Genomic DNA, 22,362 nt, shown 5'->3' with positions numbered 1-22,362 from the left:
AAAAAGAAAACAATGAAAATGTCTACCATTAGAGGGATAAAAAGAAAACAGTGATACATATTCACACTACCAGATACCAAAGATCAGCTAAAATGAACTACATCTATCAATAATGTGAATACGAACAATGCCATTTACAACCCCAAAAAATGTAAGCACTCAAAGCAATAGATACAGATTTATGTAAGAAACGTGTGAAAATCTGGGCAGAAACAAGCCACGCCACACTCATGAGAATTGTCCCTCTGGGATGACGGAGGGGAAAAGGGGACTTCCCCTCATCAGGAACGTTTCTTTCTTTTTACTGTCTGGGGCCATGTACAACAGCCAAGCCAGATGGGGAAATAAGATGAGAGTGGTTTCTGCAAGCCCCACATGACTAGAACATTGGTCTCCTCATCCTCTGAAAGTCACTCTTACCAGGCACCTCTGCAGTAGCCTCCCTCCCTTTCTCCTTTCCAACATGAGCCATGAAGCTGGACAGCCCCATAGCAACAACACAGACTAGAGGTCGCATGGACTTCATATGAATCTCAGTTCCACCCCTTCCTCTCTGTGTGGCCTTATCACTGGTGCTTTCTAAGCCCCCATTCCTCAACTATGAGACAGTAACGAAACTCACCTCCTGGACTTGTTAACACAGTTAAATTATGTAATCCTTCCACCTGTGACATCACTACAGGAAGTGCTCCAGATAAAATAACACATAAAATAGATGTAGACACATAATAAAGTACTTGGTACAATATTTGAGGTCAATAAATATTTTCATATTTGTATATAAAATAGATAATAAAGTAAGAGTTTATCTTGCTCCTTGCAAGTTAAACTGTCTTGTAAATAGTTATTTGCTCCTTTAATAGTTTATCCAAATAAAGATAAACTATTAAAGGATCAAATATGTGATCTGAGGAAAGCCCCAAATTGCACTAGTTCTGTAAAATGAAGAAGAAATCCGGCCAGACACAGTGGCTCATGCCTGGAATCCCAGCACTTTGGCAGGCCAAGGCAGGCAGATCACTTGAGCCCAGGAGTTCAAGAGTAGCCTGGGCAACATGGCGAGACCGCATTTCTAAAAAAAAAAAAAAAAAAAAATTAGCCAGGTGTGGTGGTGCATGCCTGTAGTAACAGCCACTGAGGAGGCAGAGGTGGGAGGATTGCTTAAGCCAGGGAAGTCAAGGCAATGAGCTGTGACCATACCACTGCACTCCAGCCTAGGCAACAGACTGAGACCCTGTCTCAAAAAACAAAAAAAAAAAGGAGGGCCAGATGCGGTGGCTCATGCCTGCAATCCCAGAACGTTAGGAGGCCAAGGCAGGCAGATCACCTGAGGTCAAGAGTTTGAGACCAGCTTGGCCAACATGGTGAAACCCCGTCTCTACTAATAATACAAAAATTAGCCAGGCGTGGTAGTGCACACCTGTAATCCCAGTTACTCAGGAAGCTGAGGCAAGAGAATCACTTGAACCCAGGAGGTGGAGGTTGCAGTGAGCTGAGATCATACCATTGCACTCTAGCCTGGGTGACAAGAGCAAAACTCCATCTCACAAAAAAAAGAGGAAATCCAGGCTCTAATAAGTAAGAAATCAGTTCAGCACAAACATAAATAAAAAGGGAACTCTGAGTATGATGCTTGAAAATTAACAAAACACAGGAAGGACCTCACAGGAAGTAGGCACTTCACATGTGTTTGAGGTTGGACACATCTTGAAATTATCTTCCTAAAAAATACAAAACAGCATATAAAAACGGCACCTTGGTCAGGCGCAGTGGCTCACATCTGCAATACCAGCACTTTGGGAGGCCGAGGCAGGCATATCACCTGAGGTCAGGAGTTCGAGACCAGCCTGGCCAACAAAGTGAAACCCCGTCTCTATTAAAAATACAAAAATTAGCCTGGCGTGGTGGCACACACCTGTAGTCCCAGCTACTTGGAAGGCTGAGGCAGGACAATCGCTTGAACCTGGGAGGCAGAGGTTGCAGTGAGCCAGCCTGGGCAACAGAGCGAGACTCTGTCTCAAAAAAAAAAAAAAAAGCAGCACCTTCTGTCTTAAATGAGCCGGGTCACGGTAACTCGGAGATCAGCAGCAAATGTGTCTAAAACATTTCAGGATCAAGAATCCCACCTGCCCTCTCGGGCCCACCCTTCTGTCTCTCAGCTCCCCACCACCACTGCTTCGATTTACTCAAAATACCCACGACATGACAGGATAAATGCAAAGTCAGCAGGGAACACAGCTGATTAAATAGTGTCCCTTCAGGAAAAAAACTGAATGTGTTCACTGGCCGAAGCTGCAGTACTCAGTTCAGGTCCCATGGGTGCCCAGATGATGGGTGCCCAGATGATGGATCCCTGATTCCTACCTTCAAGGGACTGGGCAGTGGAGGAAAGACAGAGCTTGTCACTACCTTATCTAAGACCCTGAGATGGGACACTGGTTCTGTACCACATTCAAGTCACGTCATAGTTTGAACTGGGGAGTGAAATGGTGTGTCCTGAACTGCTAGCCTTTCTTACATCTCATGCTAGCATTTCAACCCAACTGCAGTTTGCCCGTCACTCTCTCCACTTTCTGTTTCGTTTATTCTGCCATTGCTCTTACTCTGACTTGCTCTCACAGAAGTCCCGTAGTTGGTTGGGAATCTTAACATTCCCTGCTGTCAATATGTAAAGTACCCATTATTTGCTCATGAAAGCTGAGTAAAGCTCTGTGATTCCCGCTTTCCCAGCTGCTGAAACCATCTTCCCTAATAAGTAACAGTCCCTTACTTGAAGGACACATTTGAGTCTTTCCTGTAAATCAAGTACGTAATTTTACTTGCAACATTTTTGTTGCTGCAATAAGAATACTTTACTAATCAGGCCAGCCCAGTGGCTCGTGCCTGTAATCCCAGCTGGGATGCCGAGGCTGGTGGATCGCTTGAGGTCAAGAGTTCGAGACCAGCCTAGCCAACATGGGGAAACCCTGTCTCTATTAAAAATAAAAATTAAAAAAATGGCCAGGCACAGTGGCTTACGCTGGTAATCCCAGCACTTTGGGAGTCCAAGGCGGGTGGATCACCTGAGGTCAGGAGTTCAATAGCCTGGCCAACATAGTGAAACCCTGTCTCTACTAAAAATATAAAAATTAGTCAGGTGTAGTGGCACATGCCTGTAATCCCAGCGACTCAGGAGGCTGAGGCAGGAGAATCACTTGAACCCGGGAGGCGGAGGTTGCAGTGAGCTGAGATCACGCCACTGCACTCCAGCCTGGGCAACAGAGTGAGACTTCATCTCAGATAAATAAATAAATAAATAAAAATTTTTAAAAATTAGCCAGGCATGGTGGTGCATGCCTGTAATCCCAGCTACTCAGGAGGCTGAAGCAGGAGAATTGCTTGAACGCGAGAGGCAGAAGTTGCAGTGAGCTGAAATGATACCACTGCACTCCAGCCTGGGTGACAAAGCGAGACTCTGCCTCAAAAAAAAAAAAAGAATACTTTATGAATCAGAAAGGGCAACAATACCATTTCAATTTTTTTAAAGCAATAATTCTATAATATAAAGAAATGATGTAAAAGGATATCTGATATCTGCAGATATTAAAATTTGAGTAGTAGAATGCTTACAGTAATGACATGGATACAGGTTCCTAGCAGACCCACAGAAAAGTTGTTATGTACAATATGATAGCCTTTTTTTGTAAAATGTGCATATCTACATTAAAAGGATATGAAGAATCTCCCAAAATGCTAACAACAGTCATGTCCAGGTAGAGGAATTTGTTTTTTGTTTTGCATTCTTCTATGTTTTATAAGTTTTCTGCAATTAACACATGTAATTTTTGAGATGTGAAGAAAGTGATTTTTAATTACTTTAATCAGATAAATAAATCAACAAATTTTCCTCAGAACAAAAGGGACCAATGTAAGTAGCTAATGCAAATATTATTGATCTGCTCTTGCCTGAAATTAACAGCACAGTAGAAGCTAAGCTCAGGGCTCTATTCCCCATGGAGAGACCCCTTACACAGTCAGGGCAAAGGACATGGCCAGATAACAGTGTTTAGACATGTCTTTGATGTTCTCAGCCTTCATCCTGGACGGCCGACCAGCCGAAACAAAAGATCATTCTCATAGCACTGGCTGCAGCCAGCCTGTGTGCGCCCACCCCTTGCTGTTGCTGTTTCCCAGGCTGACCCCTGCACCCACACACAAAGGCCTCATTTGCAGCACGGTCAGCGGTGTCAAACAGTCTCTCCAGATTCAGCCACTGAAAAGACGTTTCCTTTTTTCCAAACCAGCTTTGTGTCTTCATGACCCAACTGGAGTGAGAATGGAGTTTTGGAAAGAAATATACAAAAAAGACAATCTGCCTTTCACAATTAATAATACTTCTGTGTTTATGGGGATTGCAGATACATTTTGCTTATCTGTGCTTTTTATGTTCCCCCCACCATGAACATGTTTGTGTAATGAAACATTTTAAAATCATAACCATTTTTTCAAATGAAAGCCCACGCTTCCAAAATAGCACTTGAGTTCCACGTGCTCTCTGCACAGGTTTTTAAGCAGCCAGCGGCTCTATGCCACATTTGGGGCTGGGAGAGACGTCACAGGGACTGACAACTGAAATCAGTCAGCAGTTCCGGCGGGTCTGCAACTGACAAAGGAGACAAAGTGGGCACCCAGCCCAGTCATGCCTGTGCCTACCACAAGGTCAGCTCCACCCGTGGGTCAGTATGCCCCAGATCAGCCCAGGATGCCAAGTGTCACCACCCTCTCCCCAGGCAGGCAGGCTGCCCAGCTGCCCAGCCACAAAACTACATAGGAACCCAGACTCCCATCACCCAGTCAGCTTGGCTGTCCCCTGACCCACGTCCCCACCTCACTGCCCCCCAGTTCTGACTCACAGTGTCCCGAAGCTGAGCAGTCTTTGTGGTCCTCTTGAAGCCTAGAATTCGCTATGTGAACATCATAATTTATTATGCAAACTTAAGGCACTGTTGTGTCCCTCTATATTCGACTTGATAATAAAAAGCAGGAATTCTTAAAATCTTAAAATAAATAAATGCAAAAGCAATCCATCGTAGGACAGCCTTTTCAATAACTGTTGCTGGAACAACGGGGTATCTAAAGGCAAAGAAATGAACCTTGACCTAAACCTTTTACAAAACCTAAACCTTTTACAAAAATTAACTCATAATGGATCACAGACCTACACATAAAACATAAAACTATAACATTTCTGGAAAAAAACAAATTTTTTATGATCTAGGCCTAAAGAGTTTTAAAATTTGACGTCAAAAGTACAATCCATAAAATAAAAAGTGGATACATTGGACTTCATAAAAATTAAAATGTTTTGCTCTGCCAGGAGTTTGAGGTTGCAGTGAGCTGTGTTCATGCCACTGCATTCCAGCCTGGGTGACACAGTGAGACCCTGTCTTAAAAAAGAAAAAAAAAAAAGTTTTGCTCTGCAAAAGACCCTGTTAAGAGGATGAAAAGACACACTGAAGAATGGAAGAAAATGTTTGCAAACCACATACAGAACAAAGGACTAGTACTTAGAATATATATATACATATATATATATTTTAAAACTTTCAACACTCAATAGTATAACAAAGCAAAAGAAGCCGATTAGAAAATGGGCAAAAGACATGAAGAGATATTTTACTGAAGAGGATATACAGATGGCAAATAAATCATGAAAAGATGTTCAGTGTCATTAGTCAATAGGAAAATACAAATTAAAACCACAATATGACATCACTATGCATCTATCATAACAGCTAAAATAAAAAACAGTGACACCATCAAATGCTGGCAAGGACAAAGAGAAGCTGGATCCTCACACATTGCTGGTGGGAGTGTGAAATGGTACAGTCACTTTGGAAAACTCTTTTATAGTTTCTTACAAAATTAAATACACAATACACAACTAAAATAAGACCCAGCAATTGCACTCTTGGATATTTATCCCATAGAAATTACAACATATGTTTACCCAAAAACCTGTACACAAATGTTCACACTAGCTTTATTCATAAGAGCCAAAAACTGGAAACAACTCAGATATCCTTCAACAAGTTCATGGTTCAACGGACTGTGGTGCATCAGTATCATGAAAGACAATTCAGCAATAAAAAGGAATGAACCATTGATACTTAAAACAACCTTGATGAATTTCCAGAGAATTACAATGAGTAGGAAAAAAGAAAAGCCAATCTCAAAAGGTCGCATACTATATAATTCCATCTATATAATATTTTTGAATTGACAAAATTATAGAGATAGAGAACAGATCACCAATTGCCAGGGGTGGGAAAGAGAATTAACCACAGCTATAAAAGGGCAGCACAGGCCAGGCACAGTGGCTGACGTCTGTAATCCCAGTGCTTAGGGAGGCCAAGGCAGGAGGATCACTTGAGGCCAGGAGTTCAAGACCAGCCTGGGCAACAAACTGAGACCCCATCTCTATCAAAATAATGTTTTTAATTAGCCAGGCATGAGAGTTCAAGGCTGCAGTGAGCTACGATCATGCCACTGAATTTCAGCCTGGGCAACACAGTGAGACCCCAACTCAAAATAAATAAATAAATAAATAAAAGAGCAACATGAGGGGTCTTTATCAGGATGGAACTATTCTGTATCTTGACTGTATCAATGTTGCCATAGTATATGATAGTTTTGCAAAATGTTATCACTGGGAGAAACTGAGTATAGGGTACACGAGACCTCTGTATGATTGCTTACAAGTGCATGTAAATCTACCATTATCTCGAAATGAAAATTTGAATTAAAATGTAATAAATACTATAGATCAGCAGTTTAACAATATTCTTCTTGCTAGCAGCTTGTCATAACCCTGTGCGACCTGAGCAGCAGAGCATCCTTTCACCAGACCTCCCCCTTGTTCGTCAGACATGTGAAGGGGTGGTGGGGTGCGGAAGATAAGTCGCTGCTGCTTGCCATTGTCTCCTGTGTGAGAAATCTCTCTGGGTATTTGCAACCTTTATACAATATTAATGGGGATTAGAAGGGAGCATCCAAAGGCCAGGTCAGAGCCAGTCCTTTTCACTCATGTAAATGACCTGAGACAAATATAAACCAAGAGGGTTCACATCCTAACAAGGCATTTTTGTTCCCGTCCATGGTGATCGAATCATTGAAAGAAGACCCTGTTGGTGACCCCAGCCCAAATCTGAAAGGCATTTGCATCCCTGTGAGCTGGGATCAGCGCACAGTGGCCGGTGGCTGATCTCCACAGAGCGAGCACAGGAGGTTGGGCGTTTCTGGGAGGAAGTAAAGAGGCTGATGCATCTGCTAGACTCAAGGACAGTCCCAGCAGCACCTCCACTGCGTGCGGAGAGGGAGGAAGCACCACGGATAAGGAGAGCCAGCCTCACAGTCAGGCACAGCCTCAAACCCCAGCCGTGCCGCTTTTTGGAGCTGTAACCTCCTTACCCTCTCTGAGTCTGGTTATCCTCACCTGGAAAACAGGGTTGCTGTTACGTCCCTCCCAAGGCTGCTGCAAAGACACAGAAGAGGAGCGCCACGCACAGACTCACAGAGGAGCTCAGTGACACTGGGACCTTCCTTCCCCTACTCATCCAAGTTCCACACCAAAAATCCTGTTCACTCAAAAAAAAAAAAAAGCAGCTTATCCTAACCAAGATTCGAGGGACTAGTACACGCGGAGCCTAGGCGCTCAGACCCGGGCCCAAACTGTGTGTGTCCAAACTCTGTCTCTGCCATCTCCCAGATGTGTGACCTCAGACAAGCTACTGAACGTCTGTGTGCCTCAGTTTCCCACTCTGCAAAACGAGGATAATAAAAATCCCATCTACCTCATAAGTTTGTCCTGAGGATTGAGTGAGTTACACGTGAAGTGCTTGGAACAGTACATGACCCCAACTTATTTTTTTTTTTAATGCATCCTTTTAGGTAACAGTTTGGTTAGAAGAAATAAGAAAATTTCCTCAAGGCCATTTTTTTCGAAATTTTGTGGAAAAACAATTACGTTGTATGAAAAAAATACTGGGCTAAACCGAATGAAATTGCCAATATGCTGCGATTTTCACCTACAAAAATGGCAGGTTCGTATGGTTCCACCCAGTTAGTAAATTTCTGAGCCTCAGTTTACACATCTGTAGAATGTGTACCCTAGTCCTTACATTCTGAGGCTATGGTGAAGCTTAGTGCTGATGTAAAATGTTGGCACAAAGGAGGGACTTAGTCAATGACAGCAGCTGGTGGTGTAAAGCCACCAATCTTCTTCCCAGTGAGATGCTCAACATGGCTTATGAGCAATGTGTCTATAGAAAGAGGTGTGGAGACAAGCAGACGATGTAACAGGCCTGATTCCCCAGGAAGACCAGGAAGACCAATCAATGTCACAGGTGCAGGGGCAAGCGGGGGAGACCCTCCTCCTAAAAGGTCACAGAATGACACAGACCAACCACCATGAGAACAGAGCAGGAGGTGTGGACAACCATGAAAACTGAACACCACCAGCGGTGAGCACCTCTAAGGCCAGGCCCCAAAGACAGGTCATGGGTGATGATGACACTAATAATAAGAGTCACAACAAGTTGGGGGCTCTTTTCATGTATGAGGCAATGGTCTAAGCACCTGATGTGTAACCCACTGGATTTTGGCAGCCACCCCATGAGGTGTTGATTATTGACCACATCACAGATAAAGAAACAGATCTAGAGAACATTAAGTAGCCTGCCCAAGTGTCACTGAGTTTGGATTTGACCCCGACTCTATAGGACTCCAGGTGACCAGCTCTTAACTACACACCCATTAGCTTAACCACTCAGATCACTCCCATTTAAAAAGGTGTAGGATTATCATCATTGAAAGACATGGCCAAATAAGGAAACCATAAGTTAGCAGTTGTATCAGGAAAGGACTCCGGATTTCTAGACCAAAGTCCCCCTCCATCAGTCTCTTACAAGAGCAACTCTAGAGCAGCATCCACAGCAATGCTTCTCAACTGTCAGCATCCATAAGACGCACCTGGGTGGCTCTCATTCAGAGGGTCTGGGGGCCCAAGAACGAACATTTCTATTGATTTCCCAGGTGATGCTGCCACAGCCCATCTATAAACCACACTAGAGGATCCAGAGGGTGTCTGATAACTCCAAAATTTCATGAGTCTCTGTGGTGCAAGTCAGGGAAGACGGCTTCAGTGTTGAGGGCACCCCTGGGTCAGACTGCCCCTGCAGCCCATCTTCTCAGCCTGGCTCTGTCCAGCCTCTCTCCCACTTTGGAGTAAAACAAAAATGGGTTCCCTACCATCTGCTGGCTGTGCAACCCTGGGTAAGTCTGTAGGCTTTCTTGCACCTCCATTTCCTCATCTTTACAATGGGTACCACACTCCAGCATACCACGTAAGGAGTGGTGAAGGAGCCTGTTTAAGGTACCTGGACTTGGGAAAAGGTCAGCAACTGTTCATTTCTTCTTTCATCTTTTCTCCATCAGATTCATTTCTCCTAAGCCCCCAAAACACACCAGCTCAAATTCTACTCTCTCTAAACCTGTCTCATGTCTGTAGCCATTCATAAGGATAATAGCAATACCTTACCTCTCTGGAGTTTACAAATTGCCCCCTGAGGTCAGAGTCTGCAGCTTATACCTCATGTGCCCCTTACCATGCCCAGTGCAACATCTGGCACAGAGCAAACATTCAATAAGGACTTACTAGTCAAAAGAACTGACTAAATCTGCTCTCTAAAATTTGGGGGGGAAAATGCAACCTTCAAAAAGCTTGCATCAGTACTGGCTCAGTATAACATATTGTATAAGGAAACCAATTTGACATAGGCTAATTCAGGGGTCCCCAGCCCCCGGGGCACCGACCAGTACCAGGCCATGGCCTATTAGGAAGTAGGCCACACAGCAGGAGGTGAGTGGTGGGTAAGCAAAGTTTCATCTGTATTTACAGTCCCTCCCCATTGCTCTCATTACCACCTGAGCTCCGCCTCCTGTCAGATCAGTGGCAGCAACAGATTCTCATAGGAGCTTGAACCCTACTGTGAACTGTACCTACAAGGGATCCAGGTCACACTCTCCTTACGATAATCTAATGCCTGATGATCTGAGGTGGAACAGTTTCATCCTCCCCAACAACCTGTCCGTGCAAAAATTGTCTTCCATGAAACTGGACCCTGGTGCCAAAAAGGTTGGGGGCTGCTGGGCTAATTGATATAAACAAGGTTCAAGTTCCTATGGCATACAGTACCTACCTCATTTCCTTTCATCTCGCAGTTTCCACAAGCCTGTGGACAACATGATGTGGGGACTTATTGTATAACCAAGTTGAAAATCATATAGTTGGGATGCTACCCAAGGTGTCTTTATTGATAGGTTTGTATGATCAATCATCTTGGGATAACTGCTCAAGGCCGGCAGCTCCCATCAGCCCTTCCCGGGACTTGGGCTCTGCTTCCTGACAGGATATCTCCAGCTGCTGAGCCTCAGGTCCCATTGTTTAAGCCTAGTCTTGCTGGTTTGCATTACTCCTGTCTGTTCTCTGCTCCAGCTGTGACTGGCCCCCAGCAGATAAGGAGCCATTTTCCTAGGGCATACCCTCTGTGGGTACTGCCTAGCATGACTGCCTTAGAGACTCTTGCTGGCCCCACAGGCACTAGGGGTCACCTTCTCATTGCAGCTCCCTCCCCAGGAGGCCTCCAGTATGAGTCTCAAGGGGGCTGCCCTAGGGCACAGTCCAGATGAAAGACTGTTTTCCTCAAAAGAAACTTTTACCCTTTTCTCTTCCCTTACATTGATTCTGGCAAACTTTAATCCCACTGTCCCCACCCCCATTCACACACTCACAGGCCCCAGTGAGTGGGAACTCAGCTCAGGGGGGACCTAGGTCAGGGTCTCACAGAAACCCACCCCTCATCCCAAACTTCTCACAGCAGGGAATGAGCCTCTGCCATACGAAGCCGGCTCCAGATCCCAGACTGTGATAACACAGCTGAGCTCCTAATTTATCATCCTCCTGTTGGGGAAATCCTGTACATATGGCCAGGAGTACAGCTGACTGGGTCTTCAATGGCTGACCAAGAAACAAACCAACCAACAAGCATTTCTTGATGGAACATACTGAGGGTTTGGAGAAGAAAGAATGAGGGATGTTTCTGTCCTAACTTAAGACTTAGCCAAATGTGGCATGGTTGCTTCTAGCAAGTGGGGTGGGCATGAGGGAAGAGCCCACTCAGGCCTGGTGTGTCCATGACGATACTCCAGTGCTAGGTGAACAATCCCAGAGTAAAGTGCCACGTTCAATGACCATGGAAACGATGCATGGTGGCCAGGCAGGGAGTCAAGCAGACGGCTGGAAGAGCGATGGGGAATCCAGGGAAGAGGACCGTGAAATTGATAGCACCAAGGGCTGTCCCAAGAAGTGGGAATAGTCACCGAGTCAGGGTGCAGACACTAGAAGTCAGTGAAAGCGGCTGGAACAGCGATGGCCAGACCTCACATACATAGTGGATTGGGGCACTAAACTAATCAGTAGGAGGGTAATTAGCAGAACTGGGCACAGAGAACCAAGCATTGGAACAAGGCAGAAATTGGGCATCCAAATATGTCAATGAGCTCTTGGTGAAGAGGAGAAACTGAAGAAAACTGGCTGCTGGGCCTGGAACTAGAGGGTTAAGCCACTTATGGCCTCCAGCCTCACTCCTGGGAACCAGACAGGGAGGCTGCTTATGTTTACTTGAGACCTACCACATGCCAAGAACACTTTTCATGAACAAAATATTCAAACTTATGAAAATTCTGGGAAATTATTATTGTCATTATCAGATGATTAAGTGGAGATATAAGAAGGTGGAATAGCTCTTCCAAGTCTCAGCTAGAGACAAAACATGCTTCCAATCCTCTGTGATTTCAGTCATATCATATTACATTCTGTGCCCAAAGGTAAAGATTAGGTCATTGGCCCTACTCTCAGACTTATTTCTACAAACCTTTAGTAAGCTTTTGAGTAATTTAGCCCATTTCTTTAGCTTTTACTCAGGCTTCTAATAAGTCATTCTTCTGATAACATTGACAGGATTTGGACATTTTACCAAAGAAGCTGTATTAAAAGAAATAAAACAAAAATTGAGCATGCTAATATGCAGATAGTATTTTAAGATTTCTAAATCATGAAAAAAGTAGATACAGAAATTTATACCATGCCAAGGAAATTATTAAGACAGTGCTATGCTGATTCATTTATTCGTAATGCTTAGAATATAATGTAAGTAGGGAAAATACAAACCTGCAAAAACAGTGGATCTAAACCACAGAAAATCCACACCAGAGCAAATCAGAGCCACAATGAGAGACCTCTTCACCCACTAGAATGGCTATTGCCAAAAGACCAACAGTAACAGCTGTGCACAAGGATGTGGAGAAACGAGAACCGCCATACAGTGCTGGCAGACATGTAAAATGGTGCAGCTAATTTGGAAACAGCCTGGCAGTTCCTCCAAAAGTTAACTTAGAGTTCTCATAGGCCCCAGCAATTCTAGTCCTAAAGTACATACCCAAGAGAATTAAAGACACATTTCCAAGGTCGGATGCAGTGGCTCATGCCTGTAATTCCAACACTTTGGGAGGCCAACGTGGGCGGATCACCTGAGGTCAGGAGTTCAAGACCAGCCTGGTCAACATGGCAAAACCCTGTCTCTACTAAAAATACAAAACTTAGCCAGGCGTGTTGCTGCATGCCTGTAATCCCAGCTACTCAGGAAGCTGAGACAGGCGAACCACTTGAACCTGGGAGGCAGAGGTTGCAGTGAGCTGAGATCGCGCCACTGCACTCCAGCCTGGGCAACAGAGTGAGACTCTGTCTCAAAAAGAAAAAGACAAACACGTTTCCATACTAAAAATTTGCTTATGAATATTCCTACAAGCATTATTCATAAAAACCAAAAAGCGGAAATAACCCAAACATCCATCAGACTGATGAATGGATAATAAAATGTGGTCTCTCCATACAACGGAAAGTTATTCAGCCATATAAAGAAACAAAGTTCTGATACATGCTACAACATGGGTAAACCTTGAAAACACACGCTGAGTGAAAGAGGTTTGACACAAAAGTCCACATATTACATGGTTCCATTTATATGAAATATCCACAATAGACAAATATGCCATAGAGGCAAAAGGCAGTCATGGTGGTCAGGGACTGGGAGGAGGGGATGCAGGCAGCGACTGTAATGGGTCTGGGGCCGCTTTCTGGGGTAATGAAAATGTTCTGGAATTAGATCACAGTGACAGTTGCACAACTCTGTTAATATATTTAAAAGCACTGAATTGTATTCTCCAAAAAGGTAAATTTTGTAGCATGTAAACTGTAAAATTGTATCACAATTATATAACATATAATTGTAATTATATATGATAAAATTATATATGATATTATATATGATGTAATTATATATGATAAAATATATATAATTGTAATTTTATATAACATATATAATTGTAATTACATATATAACATATGTAATTATATATAACATATAATTATATATAACATATATAATTGTGTAGATATAATTATATATAACATGTAATTGTAATTATATATAATATATAATTGTAATAAAATATATAATTGTAATATAATTACAATATTATTTGTTATATATCTAGTAATATATAAATAAATAACATACAAATGTTATTGTACTACAATTATAATATATAATAATATGGTTCTGACATTCAGATACTACTCAGCCGTAACAAGCCACTGCTGAGCCTGTTCCTCATCTATAAAATGGGAATCAGAATTCTAACTTTGCTGAGTTGTAAAGAGAGTGGCAATTCACCTAAAATACTTTTACGTGGTAGATTCTCAAGTAGTGGTGGCTATAATAGTAATAATTATTCAACTAACTCTTGAGTCTGAAAGGCAATGGAATGAAAGGTATTTAAGTCGATGAACTACTCTTATATGCATGAGCCCCTTATTTCATTCTTCTCTTTTATTGCCTCCATAGTTCTCTGCCGGAGTCTATCTAAGACATTGCTAAGCACATAATAGAGTACTGTTATTTGAGAAACACGGAAGTAAATGATCTTTTGTCTCAAGTTCTCCTACATTTGGGGGCAAAACTTCAAGGTAGAATTCTTCCCCTGCCCTGCCCCAAGACAGAGTCTTGCTCTCTCACCCAGGTCAGAGGGCAGTGGCGCAACCTTGGCTCACTGCAACCTCTGCTTCCCCATGTTTAAGCAATTCTCCTGCCTCAGCCTCCCAAGTAGCTGGGGTTACAGGCACGCACCACCACGCCCGACTAATTTTTGTGGCTAATTTTTGTATTTTTAGTAGAGACGGGGTTTCACCAGGTTGGTCAGGCTGGTCTGCAAACCCCTGACCTTGTGATCTGCCCACCTCAGTGTCCTAAAGTGCTGGGATTACAGGTGTGAGCCACCGCACCCAGCCCAAATTGAATTCTTAATTGTTCTCTAATTGTTCCTACTAGTATTAGGCTTGGCATTCTATCCAGAGTTTGGTAAGTTCCCTAAAGAACAAAAGCTCATTTATTCATTAGGTATTTACTGAGTACATTCTATGGGCCAGCCATTGTACTGAGTGCTGGGATACAAGGGTGACCAAAAATGATCTGATCGCACATGTTGCATACTGGGAGGAGACAAATATAAAACAAATAAACATGTCACTGCAAATGTGGTATGTCATGTAAAGTACTTCTCAATCTTTTTTTTTTTTTTTTTTTTTTTGAGATGGAGTTTCGCTTTTATTGCCCAGGCTGGAGTGCAGTGGCGCAGGCTCGGCTCACTGCAACCTCCACCTCCCAGATTCAAGCCATTCTCCTGCCTCAGCCTCCCAAGTAGCTGGGATTACAGGCGCCCATCACTATTCCTGGCTAATTTTTATAATTTTAGTAGAGACAGAGTTTCACCATGTTGGCCAAGCTGGTCTCAAATTCTTGACCTCAGGTGATCCACCCACCTCGGCCTCCCAAAGTGCTGGGATTACAGGCGTGAGCCACCGCGCCTGGCCTCTTTCCCAAATCTTTATGAATCACTTTAACTATCACTCAGAGTTCCTGATCAACAAAAGATCTCACTGTCCTTCCACAGCCAATATCATTCTGCACAGAGGGAAGAAGTCTAACGTTCGGTTGACTTACAGAGCTACAAGCAAGTAAATGCGCACTTTCCAGGTGGTTTTGTTTCTGTTGTTTTTATTTTAAGAGCTTACAGACTCCTCCGCCACCTTTATGGATTCGTGGTTCTTAAGGTTGACCACCCATCAGAGACCCCTGGAGGGGTTCGTTAAACCACAGACTGCTGGTCACCATCCCAGAGTTTCCGAGCTAGTCTAAGGAGGGGCCAGAGAATCTGCATTTTGTACAAGTTTCCTGACAACGTTGATGCTGGTCCAGGTACTAGAATTTGAGAACCACCACAGTAGACAGGCAGAGCGTATGCTTCAGTAAAGTCAACGTCAGAAGGAAGCTTTTAGGTTACCTAGGCCAACCTCCTGAAGGAGCAGATGAGAACCTGAGCCCCGAGAGAAGCACCGCTGTCAAGGTCAAAACTGAACAAGTAGCCGGGCGCGGTGGCTCACGCCTGTAATCGCAGCACTTTGGGAGGCCGAGGCGGGCGGATCACAAGGTCAGGAGATCGAGACCACAGTGAAACCCCGTCTCTATCAAAAATACAAAAAAAAATTTAGCCGGGCGCCGTGGCAGGCGCCTGTAGTCCCAGCTACTCAGGAGGAGAATGGCGTGAACCCGGGAGGCGGAGCTTGCAGTGAGCCGAGATCGCATCACTGCACTCCAGCCTGGGCAGCAGAGGAAGACTCCCTCTCCAAAAAAAAAAAAAAAAAAAAAAAAAAAAAAAAAAACTGAACAAGTATACCAGGTCCCTAACTCCCAGGTCACCAGTTTTCCTGTTCCACAACCTCCCAGCCAGTCCACCTCCTTTTGTTGAGCCCCAGAAGACATTCCCTTCTCATTGGATTCTGATGTAAACTCGTGGTCAAAAACACCGGGGGCATGAAATGATATCATGTCTTGGATTTACTTTACAGTGACCCAAAAGGGTTGTGGTATGGGGAGGGAGGAAACACAAGAAACAAAGTTGACAAAATCTTGACAATTGCTGAAGCTGAATGATGAACACAGAGGCTCACAATGCTCATCTTTCTGTTTTGGGACACGTTTGAAATTTTCCATAATCAAAAAGAAGTCATCGGAATCAGTTGGATCAAGATTTGTCACTGCACATTTCTGAAGGGCTTAGTCTCTCACACTACCCCGAAATATACCGTCTCCCTCAGAAAAAGTGTGTTTTGAACAATGCCAAGCCTTGGCTGGGCACTCAAGGGATGCAGACAAAATTAAGACATAAGTGTCTGTTCCCAAGAAGCCCACAATTTTGTGGCATAAACAAAATGCAACCGTTGTGCTACAGGGTTGAACAGTAGCAGCAGAGGCAGTTAAGAGTCAGCTAGATTATACCCACCGAGATCAAGAGGACTGAGGCAAGACTTCATCTCTTTTCATTTCATGTCCCTGAAGTTCAATATTTTTGTCACTTCCTAAGAGCAGTCAAGTTTGAGAAATGTATACTACCATCAATCAGTGATGTTTTACCAAAATAGAAAGAACATTAAAAGTACAAATGATAGGCAAAGCTCAAGCATCCATTAGAGAAATACTGAAATTACAATTTATCAACACAATAGACTATAAAATTTTTATTTAAAATAATGTCAAAGAAATATTGATATTGAAATAAGCAATGTCCATAATATATTACATTAAAATGAAATATAAAATTATATCATATAATATAATTTTAACTAACTTTTAGAAGCATATAGAATTTCATTTTTATAATGGGAAAATAAAAATAGGCCACAGTGTTCAGAGTAATTATATCTAAATCATAGATTTCTGTGGTTGGTTTTTTTTGTTTGTTTTTCCAAGATGGAGTTTCACTCTTGTCACCTGGGCTGGAGTGCAATGGCGTGATCTCAGCTCACTGCAACCCCCACTTCCCAGGTGCAAGCAATTCTCCTGCCTCAGCCTCCCAAGTAGCTGGGATTACAGGCACACACCGCCACGCCTGGCTAATTTTTGTATTTTCAGTAGAGACAGGGTTTCACCACATTAGCCAGGCTAGTCTCGAACTCTTGACCTCAGGTGATCCACCCACTTCAGCCTCCCAAAGCACTGGGATTACAAGAGTTGGGATTACAGGTGACAGCTATCACGCTTGGCTTTGTTTTTTTGTTTGTTTGTTTGTTTGTTTTGACTCTTCTATATTTTCTTAAATTTTATGTTATGTCACAAATATATATTACTTCTCTGAGAGCCTTCCCCTGCCTTTTTAGTGTAATTAGCTTTAAAGCACTACAATCAAGTTGGGCGAGGTGGCCTATAATCCCAGTGCTCTAGGAGACTGAGACAGGAAGATTACTTGAGGTCAGGAGTTTAACACCAGCCTGGGCAACATAGTGAGACCTCATCTCTAAAAAAATTACAATTAGAACTAAATTTTTTAAAAAGTACCACAATGTATGTGTATGTCCAGAAACTGAACCAATAGATTCCAAGACTCTCCATTAAGGCAGTGTAAGAGCTGAGAGGGTTAACTGCCTAGAGTCATTTCGAAGGAATTACAGGTCCCCCTGGATGTTCTGGAATAGCTAACCCAGAGTTCTATGAGCTGTCCAAAGTCAGCCCTAATGGTTAGTTGCCCCCTCAAAAGCCCTAACTGCTTCCTTTCCAAGTCTGGAACAGAGAATGCTAGAATTCGGGAAAGGTGAGATTATTGAAAGCAAGTTCCCTTCACCAGCCCATCCCACAGCCTTTGCTTTAAATGTCCTGGTCACTCTCAATCCTGATTATGGTGCCTGGGCATGGGCAGCATGCAGGGGGCTTGTCCTCTCTCTTTATGTTACACTTATGTTCTTCCCATCCTGATTTTCTAACCATTCATTAGCTCTACTCTGAAATAGCCTCAGAATACTCTGAAATCTCTAAATAATTCAAATTTTGAATCCCCAAAGTGAACACAGTTGTCTTTAAAAGGGGGTTTCTAATGTCAAGTAAAATGATAGTACTAGAATGAACATCTGTAATGCCACAGGCATTCAATAAATTGCTTACTAAATGAAAGAAACAGTATCAACTTTGTACCAAGCATAGAAACCGTTTACACAGGCTGTTTGAGATCAAAACCTCTCCTACTGAAAGTGACAAGGGAGAAACACAGATGTTTCAAATGTAGTGGCTCTGGTTTGTAATCCCAGCACTTTGGGAGGCTGAGGGGGGTGGATCACTTGAGGCCAGGAATGCAAGACCAGCCTGGCCAACATGGTGAAACCCTATCTCCACTAAAAATACAAAAATTAGCTGGGCATGGAGGTGCACACTTGGGATCCCACATACTCAGGAAGCTGAGGCACAAGAATCACTTGAACCCAGGAGGCAGAGGTTGGCAGTGAGCTGAGATTGTGCCACTGTACTCCAATCTGGGTAAAAGAGCAAGACTCTGTCTCAAAAAAAAATAAAAAATAAAATAAAAATTAAAAAATATATATATGCACACACACACACACACATATATATGAGATAAAAATAAAATAAAATAAATGTTGCTTCTAATTACCTACCCAGCAAAAGATTTCAGGTATTGCTCCAATTGGCTATCTTCATGAATCAGAATCACTTTAAACCACCAATAAACCATTTAAACCATCTGCAATAACAAGAAAGGCCAAGATGGAATTCAGTTTCAGCCTGAGCTTTCTTCACCCCCTGCTCTATGCAGTGGAGTGCAGTGGCATGATCATAACTCACTGTAGCCTCGAACTCCTGGGCTCAGGTGACCCTCCCAGCTTAGGCTCCAAGTGCTAGGCCTCAGGCATGTGCCACCGCACCCCGCTAACTTTTTTCTTTTTCTTTTTTTTTTTTAAAGAGATGAGAGTCTCACTATGTTGCCCAGGCTGGTCTTGAACTCTTGGCCTCAAGCAGTCCTCTGGCCTTAGCCTCCCAAGTAGCTGGGATTACAGGTGTGAGCCGGCCACGCCTGGCTCCTGAGTTTACTTCTTTCTCAAGAAAGAGTGCTTGCCCCTGAAAGAACAGCAGAACCCCTCGTGAACTGCAGTTGGGAACTGGAAATGCCACAGATAACATTGCAAACTTTAAAGAACCAGATTTTGGCATGAAAAAAAGACCTGTAGAAAGATCTCCTGGTCTGTGTTCCGTTTAATTTGTTTCACATTTTAAATTTGGTTTTTGTTTCCTAGAAACAAGCTTTTCTGAGAAAGCACTCAGAAACAGAGGTCTGGAAACAATGGATTGCTTATAAACAATTCTGCAAATCTGCCCAGAGATTTAAGAAATCCTAAGAGGATCGAGAAGTGGAAGTATAATTGGCCTTTAAAACTCCCAATAACAAAGTGCTACAAACCAGGCGGCATGACCACAATATTTACAGAAGATGAAGCTCAGAATCCTCATGTCTAACTCCCAGGTTAAATGCAGAAATTAAAGTGCTCTCACTGGGAATAAAAGAGTGTTTATTCAAGCTAAATTTACACATTTATTGTTTTAAAGGGATAATAAAAAGTCTTTCAAGCCCTGAAGTAACACTTAACTCTCTAATAAAAGTTTATTAAAGAAAAGCTTCAGTATACAAAGTAAGTAGTTCTTTTTTGCAGGTCCTCAAGACCAGGGATCAAAAGAGAGTTGACAGCAAAATGGTCCGGAGTCCCTCTGTATGAACGGCGGCTCTCCCAGCCTCCAGCCGCTGGCGCCCCGGTGGCCAGGCCACACACACACACACACACACACACACACACACACACACACCCCTTCTTGTACTTCAGGGAAGCAGCCTTTGTTCCCAGGACCCAAACTGGGATCCAATTAGGAAGTCCCCACCTCCCCTGAACTAGCCTCTTCAAGTGCAGGAGCCCCTAAACCACCGTCCCAGGGCCACTCAGGAAAGATGCCCCAAAATTTTCTCCCGGGTCCCAAGTGCTGGGGACATGTGACTGCCACACTGGGCTCCAGACAGTCTCCCTAAACAGAGGCAGATACACACACACACGCACACACACACACATCCTTGCAATACGATTATCACCGTCACTGTTCACAGCTCCCACCTACCGAGCGCTCACCATGTGCCAAGCGCCAGGCGCCTCGCGTGCTCTCTCTCTCATTCACACACACACACACATGCACACTGATACTCACGTACACATGCACGCACGCGCGCACTCATACACGCACACACGTGCACACACGCACACCCATACACACGCGCGCGGGCGCACACCTATTCACGCGCACACACGCACGCACAAGCGCACGGCAGCGGCAGCACCCAGGTCCCTACACGCTGCCAGGGCCGATCCCGGACACCTCCCACCTTCTTCCCGGGACCAGGGCCAGGAAGTGCCCGCGTCCGGCGGGGCGCCCCTTCCCTGCCGGGCGCCGAGTGCCCGCCCGGAGCAGCCCCGCACAGCCCCGCGCCCCCACCCCGCCCGCGGCCGCCCGACAGGACCGCTCCTACCTCGGGCCCTTTGTCCTCCGGCCGCCGCGGCCCCGCTCCCGAGCGCCCGCCGCCGACAGAGGCCAGCCCAGCCTCCAGGCTGCGCTTGCGGCCGCAGCGCCAGGCCCCGCAACCGGCCCTGGCCCCGGCCCGGGCCACGGCGTGGGGCGCACGGCAAAGCCCGGATCTCCGGAGCCGCGGCCGGCGCGGAGGACTCGACCCCTGACACCGGCCGCCCCCTCCGGTCCACTTCTCCGGGTCTTCGGGGCGGCCGCAGAGGAGGGCCGGGCGGTGGGCTTGGCCGCCCCAGCACCTCCGCCAGGGAAGGGTTGGGGGAGGGCGGGGGGCCGGGACCCCCAGCGGCGGCCGGCGATGGATGGACGTGACAGGGACAGAGAGGAGCCCCCGCGCCCTCCCACCAGGGTTCGCGCCCCAGGCCTGGAACCCCAGTCTTACCCTGTCCCGCCCGCCCTCCTCCCCAGCAAAGACGCGCTCCCCCATCCCGTGCGCGGCTCCCCGCACCCCAGGGAAGGTCGCCGTGCTGGGCCGCCCCGCCCGCTGACCCTGCCCTGGCGGCTGCCGGGTCCTTCCCGCGCCCACCTGCGTGGGTTCCGAAAGGAGGAAGGAACCTCGCATCTGGGGTCCGTGCGCCGTCTGCGCTCAGCAGTGGCTTCGTCCTCCCTCCTCTTCCCGGGGCCGCCCTCCCCGCAGCGGCCCCGTCCCACCCCCGGGCCCAGGCACCCCGACATTCCCGCGGGGCCACACTGGACGCCCCTTCCGGTGACAGGGCACTTAGCGGGGAAGAAAATCTGGACAGAGGTTGGGAGACCTCTTGGAGGACCGAGGTCATTTTGTCGCTTGGGAACGCAGGTGCCCAGACGGGACACGGCAAGGCTGTGAGGCAGCAGAAGTGGAGCCCAGGCTTCCCTACAACTCCACCCCAGGGGCCCCTGGACCCTCACGCTCGGCCGCGGGGACTGGGCCCGACCGAGCGCGGTGACCGCGGGCGCCCGCCGCCCTCTCCCCACCGCCGCCGACCGCTCAGGCCGCGGGAGATTGGGGGACCCGGTCCCCAACAGCTGAGGTCGGCGAGCGGCCCATGAAGGGCCCAGTCTGAGGTCGAGGAAAAGGAAGATTCTGGAACGATGGACCCCTGCGGGTGGAACCCCGCCAGCTTTCCCTGGTGACAGCCAGGTCAGAAAAAATGAGTGAATAAAGGAAGAAATGAACGAACCTCAGATGACTCCCTCAGTCCTCACTGGCGGCTGCTGCTGAGGTGGCCCCCAGCGAAGAGCGCAGAAGCAAAACTGGAGGAAGCTGAGGCAGGAAACAAAGAGAACTCGAGATTTCTATTTTCCCTTTCTCTCTCTCTCTTTCTCTTTTTTTTAAACAAAAGACAGGCCCCTATGTTTTCAGGAGGCAGCCAGAGGCAGAACTGGAGTCAGGAAACCGGCCCTGCGCCCCTGCCACTCATCCCCAGGACCCACAGTGGGGCCTTGGGCCTAACAGCCACTGTCTTTGAGAACAACCTGAAAAGTCACAGTTCACGAATCTGGGCGGTTAAACAAAAGAAGCGGGGAGTGAGGTTATAGGCCCCAGCACCTGCCAGCACACCGCAGGTCCTCAGTAAAAGTGCAGCCTGAGTGAACCCCTGCAGCTCTCCATACTCTGATTGGCAGCACCGTCATTTTCCTTTTCGCTTTATGAAATAGCTCAAACACCCCCATTTGACTTTTCTCATTGTGAAATTTTCAAACACACGCTAAACTAGGAGAGTAACATAAGGAGCCCACGTGCTCAAGAACCAGCCAATCCTAA

At 45.6% G+C, this 22,362-nt stretch overlaps 1 protein-coding gene across 7 annotated transcripts in view; it reads right to left on the bottom strand.

Moving 5' to 3' along the window:
• The window catches only part of GREB1 (growth regulating estrogen receptor binding 1), a 159,035-nt gene extending 137,822 nt beyond the window's left edge, over positions 1-21,213 (bottom strand). For 2 of the 7 annotated variants that reach the window (XM_073022789.1, XM_073022790.1), the window contains exons 1-2: positions 20,566-21,085; positions 18,656-18,741 (exon numbers count right to left, since the gene is read on the bottom strand). The gene's annotated coding sequence lies outside the window, so the exon portion shown is untranslated. Of the gene's footprint in view, positions 1-18,655; positions 18,742-20,565; positions 21,090-21,144 lie in introns of those variants that run through there. The other 5 variants (XM_073022786.1, XM_038006579.2, XM_073022791.1 and 2 more) reach the window with 4 other exon arrangements.
• Positions 21,214-22,362: the final 1,149 nt, after the last annotated feature.

Source organism: Chlorocebus sabaeus, chromosome 14 (genome assembly GCF_047675955.1).
Source record: "Chlorocebus sabaeus isolate Y175 chromosome 14, mChlSab1.0.hap1, whole genome shotgun sequence".
Lineage (NCBI taxonomy): Eukaryota > Metazoa > Chordata > Mammalia > Primates > Cercopithecidae > Chlorocebus > Chlorocebus sabaeus.
Note: the sequence above shows the minus strand (reverse complement) of the source record. Positions and strands in the feature narration are given on the sequence as shown.